The sequence below is a fragment of the Triticum dicoccoides genome, chromosome 5B (assembly GCF_002162155.2).
Source record: "Triticum dicoccoides isolate Atlit2015 ecotype Zavitan chromosome 5B, WEW_v2.0, whole genome shotgun sequence".
In the NCBI taxonomy this organism is placed as follows: Eukaryota; Viridiplantae; Streptophyta; class Magnoliopsida; order Poales; family Poaceae; genus Triticum; species Triticum dicoccoides.
In genome coordinates, this window is record NC_041389.1 from 17,291,093 (window position 1) to 17,305,893 (window position 14,801).

Consider the following 14,801-nt stretch of genomic DNA (forward strand, 5'->3'; position numbering starts at 1 on the left):
ATAGCTGACAAACGCGGAAGAAGGTAATGCAACAAGTAGCGTGCATTCTTTTCCTTGCAGATTTGGCACTCTGAGAGCCCTTCGCACCTACGTACGAAACTAGAATTAAGAATACATCGACCAATCTATAATACCTAAATAGTTCATCCCCATTAACTTATTTCTGTTAAATTATGATCTAAATTCTAGTACCGTGTTGGACTAGACGTAGTACAAACGGTGTGGGCCTTTGCGTTGACGTCGACGCGTACGAGTACAACTCGTTTACTTGTCCTCCAAGGACTCTCATGTATTGCCCTCTTATATACCCCATGTAGTCGCACTTCAGACGGTCTGTCGTCTCGTGCTGGTAATACTCCATCATAGTGATTGCGCCTTCGTGCGTCCGTGGTTTTCTCCCGCAGGGGTTCCCATCTAAAAATTCGTGTCTCTTTGTCTCGTTTATTCTCGTTATTATCTAACAAGTGGTATACAGAGCTGAGGTTCCAGATACGAGATTTGAGACGAGAGAATTAGGGTTGCGCGCAGCCGCCCTCGCATGACCAGGCGATCTGAGACCGGATCGTTTTCTGCTGCTACACCGCTTACGAAGCCGAGACCAACAGAAGATTCCGCTCAGCAGGCGCAGATATCCACCGAGACGTCAATCTCGGCTGGCGCTGATTCCATCGGTGTGACTTTGATCTGCTAGCCACCGCTGCCCTCGCGTACCGTACGCAGCGTCACACGCGTGCCTGATCTGCTACTACTCCACGCGGGCGTACAGGCTTCCAACGACACGCTGCTGCTGCATCTACACGTGAAGGCTTAGGTTTCAGGATATTTTACTAGTAGATCAGACACCTACTAGTATTCATTACGTGAAGCTATTGATTTGGTTTTCAATTGCTATGGCCACCAGCGACTACCAGGTGCTATCTCTTCCAGTTCTTTGTCTGCATATTAATTCTGTCAAGAATTTTTTCTACGGGCTTGTATTACTTTGTGTACACAGATTTATCTACTCATGGCTTCCATGAAGTACGATCTTCCGCTGCTGGATCGTGACACAAGGTTTACCCTATGGCAAGTCAAGATGCGAGCATTGTTGGCACAGTCCGACTATGATGAAGCACTGGATAGTTTTGGGAAGAATAGAATTCAGGACTGGACTAATGAGGAGAAAAGAATTGATTGTAAGGCTTTGTCACAAATTCAACTCCATTTGCATAATAATATTTTTCAGGAAGTTTTGAGCGAGAAAACTGCCGCCGCTCTATGGTTAAAGCTGGAAGGGATTTGCATGACTAAAGATCTCACTAGCAAGATGCATCTGAAGCAAAAATTATTCCTGCACAGGTTACCCGAGGGAGGTAATGTTTTGAATCATATTTCAAAATTTAAATAGATCATATCTGATCTAGCTGCAATGGAGGTTAAGTATGAAGAGGAAGATACTGCTTTAATGTTACTTTGTTCACTGCCAAGTTCTTATACCAATTTTAGAGACACCATATTATACAGTCGTGATACTCTCACGCTTAATGAAGTTTATGAAGCTTTGAACTCTAAGGAGAAGATGAAACTAATGGTGTCTCATGATGGTTCAAGTTCATCCCAAGCCGAGGGATTATCTGTTCGTGGCAGGACAAAGGAGAAGAACTCCAATAATGGAAACAGAGGCAAAAGTAAGAACGGCTACAGGGGCCGGTCGCAATCCAGAGACAAGAAGTATTGCAGATATTGTAGGAGAGACGGGCATGACATCTCTGAGTGTTTCAAGTTGCAGAACAAGGAAAAGATGAAAGGTAACAAACAAGGTGACAATTCTGCTAACGTTGCTCGTGATGATAGTTCCGATGATGCTCTTGTCGTTATTGCTGGATGTGCTGAGACCAATGATGAGTGGGTACTTGACACTGCATGCACTTTTCATATGTGTCCACATAGAGATTGGTTTAATACTTTTGATTCCACTACTTCTGCTGGTTCCATTTTGGGTTTTGATAATTCACCATGCAAGACTGAAGGCATAGGTTTCGTTCGAATCAAGATGTTTGATGGTACAATCAGAACTTTGATAGATGTTCGGTATATTCCGAAGATGAAGAGAAATCTTATCTCTGTAAGTGCCCTTGATGCAAAGGGGTACAAGTATTCAGGTGGAGATAGTGTTTTGAAGGTCACCAAAGGCTCCCTTGTTGTGATGAAAGGTGACTTAAGTTCGACCAATGGTCTTTATTACCTTCGAGGTTCTACCGTTTCAGGTAACGCTACTCCAGTTATTTCAAAGAATTCTGATTGTGATGCTGCTAACCTTTGGCATATGCGTCTTGGACATATGAGTGAACTTGGTTTAGCAGAGTTAAATAAGAGAGGTCTCCTTGATGGATATGAACCTGGTAAACTGAAATTTTGTGAGCATTGTATCTTTGGCAAGCACAAGAGGGTGAAGTTCAACACTTCGACTCATAGAACTGAAGGCATTCTTGATTATGTGCATTCTGATTTATGGGGACCATCTCGCAAGAAGTCACTAGGTGGTGCTAGTTACATGCTGACTATTATTGATGATTATTCGAGAAAAGTTTGGCCTTATTTCTTGAAGCATAAATATGAAGCATTCTCAGCTTTTAACGAGTGGAAGATTATGGTTGAAAGACAAACTGAAAGGAAGGTAAAAATACTTCGCACTGATAATGGAATGGAATTCTGTTCTAAGCAATTTAAGAATTATTGCAAGTCTGAAGGCATTGTCAGACATTACACCGTTCCTTATACTCCTCAACAAAACGGTGTTGTTGAGCGTATGAACAGGACCATTATTTCCAGAGCCCGTTGCATGTTGTCCAATGCAGGTTTGCATAGGCGTTTTTGGGCTAAGGCCGCTTCCACTGCTTGTTATCTCATTAACCGTTCACCATATATTGCTCTTAATAAGAAAATTCTAATTGAGGTATGGTCTGGTTCACCTGCTGATTATTCACAGTTGAGAGTTTTTGGTTGCACTGCTTATGCTCATGTTGATAATGGAAAGTTGGAGCCTAGGGCTGTTAAGTGCATCTTTCTTGGTTATAAGTCTGGTGTTAAAGGTTTTAAATTGTGGAATCCTGAAACCCAGAAGGTTGTTATTAGCAGAAATGTTATCTTTAATGAATCTGCTATGTTACATGATGTTTCATCTACTAATGTTCCCGTTGAGAGTGAACGGCAGCCTACTATTCAGCAGCCTACTGTTTAGGTGGAGCATGTTATTGATTCAGGTGATACATCTGGTAATGAAATTGTTGATGCACATGATGAACCCGTCGTTAATGATGATCATGTCACTCCCACTCCAAATCAGCCTATTGTTCCACCCAGTTGGAATCTTGCACGTGAGAGAGTTAGGCGGGGTATTAATAAACCTGACAGGTTAATTGAAGAGTACAATATTGTTTCTTTTGCTTTATCTGTTGCAGAAGAAATTGAAGGTAATTCTGAGCCTTCTTAATATTCTGAGGCTATTATTTCTGGTGATAGTAATAAGTGGATGACCGCTATGCATGATGAGATGGAATCACTTGAAAAGAATGGCACTTGGGATTTAGTAAAATTGCCTAGAGAGAAGAAACCTATTCGTTGCAAGTGGGTTTTCAAGAGGAAAGAAGGTGTTTCTCCTAATGATGAGACAAGATATAAAGCAAGGTTAGTTGCTAAAGGTTATAGCCAGATTCCAGGTATTGACTATAACGAAGTATTTTCTCCTATTGTGAAGCATAGCTCTATTCGCACTTTACTCAGTATTGTTGCCATGCATAATCTTGAGCTTGAACAATTGGATGTTAAAACTGCATTTTTACATGGAGAATTAGAAGAGGATATTTATATGGAACAACCTAAAGGTTTTGTTATTCCTGGAAAAGAAAAGCTTGTCTGCAAGTTAAAGAAATCTCTTTATGGATTGAAGCAATCCCCTAGACAGTGGTACAAAAGATTTGACACCATTATGCTCTCTCAAGGTTTCAAAAGGTCTAATTATGATAGTTGTGTTTATTTGAAAACTGTCAATGGTTCAACTATTTATTTGCTCCTTTATGTTGATGATATGCTTATTGCTGCAAAGAGTATGTCAGATATTGATGAACTAAAGAAGCAATTGAGTAATGAATTTGAGATGAAGGATTTGGGTGCAGCAATGAAAATACTTGGCATGGAAATATCTAGAGATAGACCATCTGGAAAAGTGTATCTCAGTCAGAAGGGATATATTGATAAAGTTCTTCGTCGTTTTAATATGCATAATGCCAAGCCGGTGAGTACACCGTTAGCTGCACACTTCAAATTATCATCAGCTTTATGTCCTAAGTCAGATGCAGATATTGAGTACATATCTAGAGTTCCCTATTCGAGTGCAGTTGGTTCACTTATGTATGCCATGGTTTGTTCTCGTCCGGATTTATCATATGCATTGAGTGTTGTCAGTAGATAAATGGCTAATCCTGGAAAAGAGCATTGGAAAGCAGTTCAGTGGATTTTCAGATACCTACGTGGTACTTCTAATGCTTACTTAAAGTTTGGGAAAACTGGAGATGGACTTGTTGGTTTTGTTGATTCTGATTTTGCTGGTGATTTGGATAAGAGAAGATCGCTCACAGGTTATGTTTTCACCATTGGTGGTTGTGCTGTGAGTTGGAGAGAAACTTTGCAGTCTATTGTGGCATGTTCCACTACTGATGCCGAGTATATGGCTATTTCTGAGGCTTGCAAACAAGCTATCTGGTTGAGAGGTTTATACACTGAGCTTTGTGGAGATTCATCTTGCCCTACCGTATTTTCTGATAGTCAAAGTGCCATATATCTTACAAAGAATCCAATGTATCATGAGAGGACAAAGCACATTGATGTTAGATTTCACTATATTCGAGATGTTGTTGCTGAAGATGATTTGAAGGTATGCAAGATAAGTACTCATGATAATCCTGCTGATATGATGACAAAGCCAGTTCTTACCAATAAGTTTGAGCTTTGCTCAGGCTTGGTTGGTATTTTTTACTAGTCAGATGGACTTTGACGCACAAGGTGTTTATGCTCATTTGGATGGAGTTATTCACTTTCTTCAACTACTGGAGGGAATTTGGATCAAGTTGGAGATTGTTAAATTATGATCTAAATTCTAGTACCGTGTTGGACTAGACGTAGTACAAACGGTGTGGGCCTTTGCGTTGACGTCGACGCGTACGAGTACAACTCTTTTACTTGTCCTCCAAGGACTCTCATGTATTGCCCTCTTATATACCCCATGTAATCGCACTTCAGACGGTCTGTCGTCTCGTGCTTGTAATACTCCTCCATCATAGTGATTGCGCCTTCGTGCGTCCGTGGTTTTCTCCCGCAAGGGTTTCCACGTAAAAATTCGTGTCTCTTTGTCTCGTTTATTCTCGTTATTATCTAACAATTTCTCTTAACATGCAGCCTGTCCACATCATTAATCAACATGCAGCCATCCATCTCACTCCACCTCAGCAGTTCAGCCACATCATCAATTCCAAATACCCCTTTTATTTATGTGATATAATTTCCACTCCATCCGCTTGCTCTTCCGTCTTCTGTAACAGCCAAGATGGTTGCAAGGCCATCCATCATCCAGCAATAAGAACGAGCAGACGGAAACGGTGGAGTCCCCATATCGAATTGGTCTCTTCCCATATCTTTCTACATGAAAAATCTCCCTAACGCCATTGCTCTGTTGGGGGGTCGTCCTCGCGCCAGGGTCCTCGGACGAATCGGAGACAACCATCCCCGATGCGGCCCCGGCTCTAGCGTCGTTGGCTTCCGCCCGTCTCCTCACTGCCGGCAGGAGCCGGAGGAACCTAACGCAACCATGCCCGCCGCGGACCTGGAAGCCGTCAGCTCGCGCCGGCGGCCTTGGATGCGCGCCTGATGTAGCCATCCCCATGCTGCGGACTGAGCCTGTTGTCCCTGCGCAACCAATTCCTCATCGCGTTGGTGTCCTCAGATGCATCTGATGTGGCCATCCCCAGGCTGCGGATTGAGCCTATGCTCTCGGCCTTCCTCTGCTTCAGGCCCTCCCCGCACCGGCAGCCTATGAGGTCCCCTCTGGTAACACGCTTCCCCTTCTACTCTCCATAATATTTCAGTTACTGTCTCCTCTTAATTTTAATTTAGTAACCTAAGGCATCATAATTCATTTCCAAATTTGCAATCAATTACCACAAAGAGGCAATTAACATTCCTTTCCATTCACACTATTCCGCACAACCATTTCCCATGCCCCAAATATCATCTCTCATCGATTGATCTAGGTCGTCCACCCTTGCCTGCACGCAGCTGCACCTATTCATATGATTGGATTTTTAGTTGCAGCTGTCTTACCCTGATGGATACTATTATCCATTAGGAGCTTATCCACCTCCAGCCGCATCATCCTTTCAAGCCGTCCGGATGCTTGGTGAGTCTCATCCTATCTTTAGTTTAGATTTAGGTGATATAATTGGTTATGATGTCCTGATTTGGTTCCACGTCCTGATTTACATGTTAGAATGACATGGGAAATAAGTATGAGATGCTAAGTTGGTCTCTTCAATCGTTATGTTCTTTTAGTTTTATTCATACATGTGAATATCCAATCTCACACTTGGCATCACTGCCACTCAGCCCTTTGCTTTTATTTTCCAGTGGTTGTCTAACCTTTGCAAATGATGAGAGGAAGACAAGCAAAATGATGCAACATTGTAAGTCGCATCCCTATTTTCAATTTATTGGTTTATAGGCATGACTCGCTTTTTCTTTGTCTATTTGACGATATGTTCGCAGGTGATTCAGATTTATTCAATTATTTTTCATGGATCTAATTTTAGTTTAGGATAGAATATGTTTCAGTCCTGTTTTTTCTGATCAAATGGCAGGAGCATTGCCAATGCATGGCACTTATTGGTCATAGACTGTCATATTGATTCCCATTGGTGTATACACTACAATGCCATGTTTCATCCTATATCAAATATATTTCCTTATAGCAACTCCGTGGATTTCCTGTCATGTTTTGCTTCACTACAAGAGAAGCTACTCCCCCACCCACACACACACACCTCTCCCTCATGTAAGTTGTAGTGAACACAAATTTTGTATCAATGGGACTGAACCTTATGTTGCAGATTTTATCTGTTCATGTTTTCAGCGGATATCCAGGGTCCTGCTACTACACTTCTACGTACATCCATTTTTGGATCCAATTTGATTCATGGGGCTAAAGGTCACTGTTGTCTCCTTTTGTTCATATATATTCCCCGTAGTCAACTGTTCATCGTTTCGTTTCCCTTTTGTGATGAAAATGAACCAACAGGGGAAGCACGTAATTTTTATTTAGCTTGAATGTTGATTGACAGATGAAAAACGTGCTGCATTCAGATTGCCAGTAGTTTGATTCTGCTATGTAATTTCATTAATGTTGTTGAGCTGTTTCCAAGCAACGCCATCAAAAAAACATTTAGTCTTTCTGGATTTCAATTATGCCTTTGGGATTTTTGGTCGACTTTCCATTTATTTGGGCCCATCAAGGAAGTTCATGTAATTTCATGGCTGAATTTCTTTGCCCACTCGCCCGGGACACCAGTCCTTAGCATGAACTTGTGGCTTTTATATTAAGGATTATAGCTGGTGCATTTCAGATCTGTATATATGTTTGGTGCAGGGTAACTATGCCACCAGCGTTCTTTCCATTGTGCCTACATGTGAATTCTTATAAGACAATCTTTCTGAGCCATAGCAGCAAGATTTTGGCCTTCAACTCTTTTGCAAAGAAGAGTGCTACTGACGATACAAAGGTATATATGAAATAATGGACTACCAAAGAATTGATCATCTCAACTCTTTTTCAAAGATCTTAAGAGGATGAAATAAATATCTCCCTAAAAAAAGCACAGTGTACCCAATACCATCTGAAGGGAAAATTACTATCTCCAAGACTTCAACCACTTTATATGGAATGCCTCTGCCTACTGTTGACTATTATTCTGTGTGCCATATAGTACTTTTATGTACTTGAGATAAGGTGCAATATCTTAAAGTTATGTTGTTTATATCACCTTGCATTACTCTGTTATCTGTGATATTGGGTTGTTCCCATTTAATATAAATTTTCAGGATATGTTTGTCGTTCATTAATTCTCCATATGTCAATGCACTAGTAGAAAAAGAGGCTTCCGTCCAGCCCCATTAGTCGCGAAACTGTAGGAACCGCGACTAATGAAGTCTTTAGTCGCGGTTCGGCAGACGAACCGCGACCAAAGGCTTGGGCCAGGGCGCTCGGTGGCCAGCTGGTGCACGTGAGGGGCTTTAGTCGCGGTTGGGCAGGCCAACCGCGACTAAAGGTGCCCAAAGGCCTTTAGTCACGGTTGGCCTGGCCAACCGCGACTAAAGCTCCTCGCCTATATATACCAGTTCAGCGCACTCACTTAGCCATTTGGTGCCACTTCTCTTCACAAGGGGGTGTAGGTTTGCTTTTGGTTCCTCTTATGCACACAAGGTGTTTGATGAAATGCCCAACAGCGTGAAACAAACATGATATGAAGTGTTGGAGCCACACTTGAGGTTCCTCCTCGATCGCGGTTAGCAACTTGAACCTTTCATGCATGTGTGTCATTGATAAAATATGCATGTGTGTTGTTCATTGTTTAATTTCTATTGTTTATAGCTAGTTACTTTAACAAATGCATGATGGTTAATTATATATTTTATATTATAATAATGCAGATGAATCGGCAATGGATGTACGGTAACCGACTCTCCCGCGAGTTCACTACGGGTTTGAAAGATTTCCTCGTAGTGGCTAATGCGAACAAGCAGAAGGGTTTTGTTATCTGTCCATGTGTTGACTGTAAGAATCAGAAGGGTTACTCTTCCTCAAGAGAAGTTCACCTGCACCTGCTTCGGCACGGTTTCATGCCAAGCTATAATTGTTGGACCAAGCATGGAGAAAGAGGGGTTATAATGGAAGAAGATGAAGAAGGGGATGATTTCATCGATGAAAGCTATCTTGCTCATTTCGGTGATACTTTCATGGAGGATGCTGAAGGTGAAGGGGAAGGTGAAGGGGCAGGTGAAGGGGAAGGTGAAGGGGAAGGTGAAGGTGAAGGTGAAGAAGAGGCACGTGATGAGACCGTTGATGATCTTGGTCGGACCATTGCTGATGCACGAAGACGCTGCGAAACTGAAAAGGAGAGGGAGAATTTGGATCGCATGTTAGAGGATCACAGAAAGTCGTTGTACCCTGGATGCGATGATGGTCTGAAAAAGCTGGGCTGCACACTGGATTTGCTGAAATGGAAGGCACGGGCAGGTGTAGCTGACTCGGCATTTGAAAACTTGCTTAAAATGTTGAAGAATATGTTTCCAAAGAATAACGAGTTGCCCGCCAGTACGTACGAAGCAAAGAAGGTTGTCTGCCCTCTAGGTTTAGAGGTTCTGAAGATACATGCATGCATCAACGACTGCATCCTCTACCGCGGTGAATACGAGAATTTGAATGAATGCCCGGTATGCACTGCATTGCGTTATAAGATCAGAGGCGATGACCCTGGTGACGATGTTGAGGGCGGGAAACCCAGGAAGAGGGTTCCCGCCAAGGTGATGTGGTATGCTCCTATAATACCACGGTTGAAACGTCTGTTCAGGAACAAAGAGCATGCCAAGTTGTTGCGATGGCACAAAGAGGACCGTAAGTCGGACGGGGAGTTGAGACACACCGCAGATGGAACGCAATGGAGAAAGATCGACAGAGAGTTCAAAGATTTTGCAGCTGACGCAAGGAACATAAGATTTGGTCTAAGTACAGATGGCATGAATCCTTTTGGCGAGCAGAGCTCCAGCCATAGCACCTGGCCCGTGACTCTATGCATCTACAACCTTCCTCCTTGGTTGTGCATGAAGCGGAAGTTCGTTATGATGCCAGTGCTCATCCAAGTTCCGAAGCAACCCGGCAACGACATCGATGTGTACCTAAGGCCATTAGTTGATGAACTTTTACAGTTGTGGGGCAGACCTGGTGACCGTGTGTGGGATGAGCACAAAAAAGAGGAATTTAACCTACGAGCGTTGCTTTTCGTAACCATCAACGATTGGCCTGCTCTTAGTAACCTTTCGGGACTGTCAAATAAGGGATACAATGCATGCACGCACTGCTTACATGAGACTGAAAGTGTACATTTGCCAAATTGTAAGAAGAACGTGTACCTTGGGCATCGTCGATTTCTTCCGAAAATTCATCCAGTAAGAAAGAAAGGCAAGCATTACAACGGCAAGGCAGATCACCGGCCGAAGCCTGCGGAACGCACTGGTGCTGAGGTATTTGATATGGTCAAGGATTTGAAAGTCATCTTTGGAAAGGGTCCTGGCGGACAATCAGTTCCGAAGGGAGCTGACGGGCACGCAGCCATGTGGAAGAAGAAATCTATATTCTGGGAGCTAGAATATTGGAAAGTCCTAGATGTCCGCTCTGCAATCGACGTGATGCACGTTACGAAGAATATTTGTGTGAACCTCCTAAGCTTCTTGGGCGTGTATGGGAAGACAAATGATACAAAGGAAGCACGGCAGGACCAGCAACGTTTGAAAGACCCTGATGACCGGCATCCGGAATGGTTTCAAGGTCGTGCCAGCTACGCTCTGACCAAAGAAGAGAAGGTCATCTTTTTTGAATGCCTGAGCAGTATGAAGGTCCCGTCTGGATTCTCGTCCAATATAAAGGGAATAATAAACATGGCGGAGAAAAAGTTCCAAAACCTGAAGTCTCACGACTGCCACGTGATTATGACGCAATTGCTTCTGATTGCTTTGAGGGGGCTCCTGCCGGAAAATGTTCGAGTAGCCATTGTGAAGCTATGTGCATTCCTCAATGCAATCTCTCAGAAGGTAATCAATCCAGAAGATCTACCACGGTTACAGAACGATGTGATCCAATGTCTTGTCAGTTTCGAGTTGGTGTTCCCGCCATCCTTCTTCAATATTATGACGCACCTCTTGGTTCACCTAGTCGAAGAGATTTTCATTCTCGGTCCTGTATTTCTACACAATATGTTCCCCTTCGAGAGGCTCATGGGAGTATTAAAGAAATATGTTCGTAACCGTGCTAGGCCAGAAGGAAGCATCGCCAAGGGCTATGGAAATGAGGAGGTAATTGAGTTTTGTGTTGACTTTGTTCCTGACCTTAAGCCGATTGGTCTTCCTCGATCGCGGCACCAGGGGAGACTAAGTGGAAAAGGCACGATCGGAAGGAAATCAACGACATGTATGGACGGCCATTCTCTGACTGAAGCACACCACACTGTACTGACCAATTCCAGCTTGGTGGCTCCGTACTTTGAGAAACACAAGAATATTTTACGCTCGGACAACCCGGGGAAGCCTGAATCCTGGATTAGGAAGGCCCACATGGAGACTTTCGGTAGTTGGTTGAGAAAACATTTAATGAATGACAATGATGTTGTAGATCAGCTGTACATGTTGGCCAAGACACCATCTTCGACTATAACGACTTTCCAAGGGTACGAGATAAATGGGAATACATTTTACACGATCGCCCAAGATAAAAAGAGCACCAACCAAAACAGTGGTGTCCGCTTTGATGCAGCAACCGAGAATGGGCAAAAGGTCACATATTATGGTTACATAGAGGAGATATGGGAACTTGACTATGGACCCTCCTTTAAGGTCCCTTTGTTCCGGTGCAAATGGTTCAAGCTAACAGGAGGTGGGGTAAAGGTGGACCAGCAATACGGAATGACAATGGTGGATTTCAACAATCTTGGTTACCTTGACGAACCATTCGTCCTAGCGAAAGATGTCGCTCAGGTTTTCTATGTGAAGGACATGAGTAGCAAACCGAGGAAACGGAAAGATAAGAAAACGATCAGTGCATCATGCGATGATCCAAAGCGCCACATTGTTCTTTCAGGAAAAAGAAACATCGTGGGAGTGGAGGACAAGACAGACATGTCAGAAGATTATAATATGTTTGCTGAAATTCCGCCCTTCAAAGTGAACACCGACCCAAGCATTAAGTTAAATGATGAGGATGCTCCATGGATACGGCACAATCGTAAGCAAGCAGGGACACAAGGGAAGAAATGATGTGTAATAATTCCGTCTCGCGCTCTACCGCGACACCCTCTCCCACCCCTTCCTCGCCCCCTCCTTTCGCCACCGCCCTTTCGCCACCGCCACCGCCACCGCCCCCCTTCTTCACTTAATTAATTTGTTTTTACTACATGTTTTCAGGACTGACATAATGGCGGACGATAGAGCTGACCCGATTATGGACAACTATGATCCGGACGGTGAAGCACATATGTTCGGCATCATAAACGGCGATATTCTATATGTGCCGACCGGAGAAGAAGAAGATGATATCTCTTCTTATCTGAACCTTGACGGTGAAGATGAAGGGCGCCGTCAGCAAGATGATGCCGAGCAAACGTCGATAAACGACGATCTTCAAATGGAAGTAGCAACCACCTCCGGCGCCGAGGTATATATATACATTGAGCCTCTGGTGATACAAACTAACTGATTTGAATAAATATGTGTGTACTAACACGCGCGACTCTTTCTTATTTTAGCCCTCGGCCGGATCGTCGAAACAATCGAGTACGTCATCAAAGCGTGGCGCAACCAAGACGATGAAACAAGGAGAAACATGCACCATCGAGGTTGTCGACAGTGCAACCGGCAGGCCGCTGGAGCCCCGCAAGAACGCCACCAAGTTTGTCAGCCAATGCGGAGCCATTGTTAGAGACAACGTCTCGATCACCGTCCAGGAGTGGAATGAGCCAAAGAAGGCACAAATTGATGGTTTCACTTTTGTCGATAAGAGAACAAAAAAAGATTGCTTCAAGAAGCTTATGGAACATTTCGTTCTACCTCCGGAATACAACAAATTCGATGAGGAGGGTAACAAGATTGAGGAAAACAAGGAGAGGAGGAGGCTAGTCAAACAGTTCGCTCTTCATAAGATGGCCGACGCATTCCGGAAATTCAAGCAAAATCTAGCCCATGACTTTGTCAAGCAGAACAAGACTCCGGATTTCAAAGGACAATATGAGAAACTGAAACATGATTGGCCAGAATTTGTGAAGCAAAAGAAATCGGAGCAGTTCATTCAAATATCGAAAAAAAATAAGGAAAATGCGGCTAAGAAGGAGTACAATCATATTATGGGGCCAGGAGGGTATCGCCTTTGGGAGCCTAGGTGGGAGAAGATGGAGAACGAGCTGAGGGCGCGAGGAATCCGTCCAGGTACGGAGGGATGGGACCCAAGGGCCAAAAGCTGGTGGTATGGGCATGGGGGAACGCTGAACCCGGAGACAGGGGACTGTGTTTACCGGGGCAAAATAATTAAACCCACCCAAGCCCTTATTGACGCAATGAGGGATGCTCAAGAGGGGAAGATCAAGTTCAACAGAGAGAACGACGCGCTGACAAAAGCCCTCGGGAATCCTGAACACGGAGGACGTGTACGAGGCATGGGGCACATTCCGTGGAAAATAGGGTTCCCCCAGAACGATGACCCGTACGGTTACAGAAGCCGGAAGAGAAAGATGGATCGGGAAGCAGATGTTGTGGCGCGGTTGGCATCGGAAATGGATGTGATGAATAAAACCGTGAGTGTACTAGTAGCCGAACGAGATGCAGCTCGGGCGCAGCATGAAGATCATCCAGCGGATCTCAGAAGCCAGCAGCGGAGAAGCAGTGTGGCTTCCACGGAGGCCCCACCGGCTGGTGCAGATGCACCGACGATCGAAATTACTGCACCTGAGCCTCTGGTGGTCGAAATTACTGCACCGGAGCCTCTGGTGGTCGAAATTACTGCACCGGAGCCTCCTCGCTACCCCGTGGACGATATAAAGGAGATGAAAGAATGTCATCTGTATTATCCTATCGGGAACATGTCCGTGAAGGTAGCCATCGGCAGTGCTTTACCATGTTTACCTGGAGCACTCCACCACAACACCCCCATTCAAGATGGCTATGCTCGTGTCACGGTGGAGGACATAGTCCAAGGGTTTGAGGACCTGAAGATTGACATTGCTACACCTGAAGGGGAGAAAAGACTTGGAGATGTCAAGCGCCATTTCATTCTATGGCAAAAGAAGTTTATCAAGTTTCCAGGCGAGGCGCCGAGGACAACAAGTCCACCCCCCTACGGTGGTGGCGGTTCACCTACACCTCCGTCACGTCAGCCGACGCCCCCCAGTCCACAACGTCCGGCGGGTGATCAGACGCCGCCCCCAGTCCTCGTCCGGCGGGTGATCAGACGCCGCCCCCCAATCCACCTCCGGCAAAGAAGCAGAAGCAGTCCTGGATTATTAACCCGGACCCTTATGTACCTAAGACCACAAAGGTACCGGAGCCATCATTGAAGCCTCTCCCCACAAGGCCTTGGGAACGTAGTGCCGAGGAAACTGTCGCGGCCGCGGCTGCTGATCATGAGAAATGGAAGGCGGACTGCAAGAAGAAAAGAGAGCCCGAGCCCAAGCCAGTATTTTCTGATGAGCAAAAGAAGTGGGCTAAGTCATTTTTGAGCACACCGTCCCAAGCCGCGAAGAATCTGCCTGACGACTATGCACGTGAACTTCGTAGGCAGGCACTCATGTTGAAGGAGAAGAAAGAGCGGGCGGAGAACCAGGAGAACAAAGCCTTGGAGGAGGCCGAGAAAACGGAATTAGAAAGTAAAAAAAGCGGGAAACGAGTTGCCCAGCTCGGGGAACAAAGTAAACAATCGATTGCCCCGCTTATAGTGAAAGCCGCCGGTCCGGATGACCCCG

At 44.6% G+C, this 14,801-nt stretch overlaps 1 pseudogene; it reads left to right on the forward strand.

Annotated features, from left to right (window-relative positions):
• The window catches only part of LOC119305040, a 95,698-nt pseudogene that overhangs the window by 32,951 nt on the left and 47,946 nt on the right, over window positions 1-14,801 (forward strand).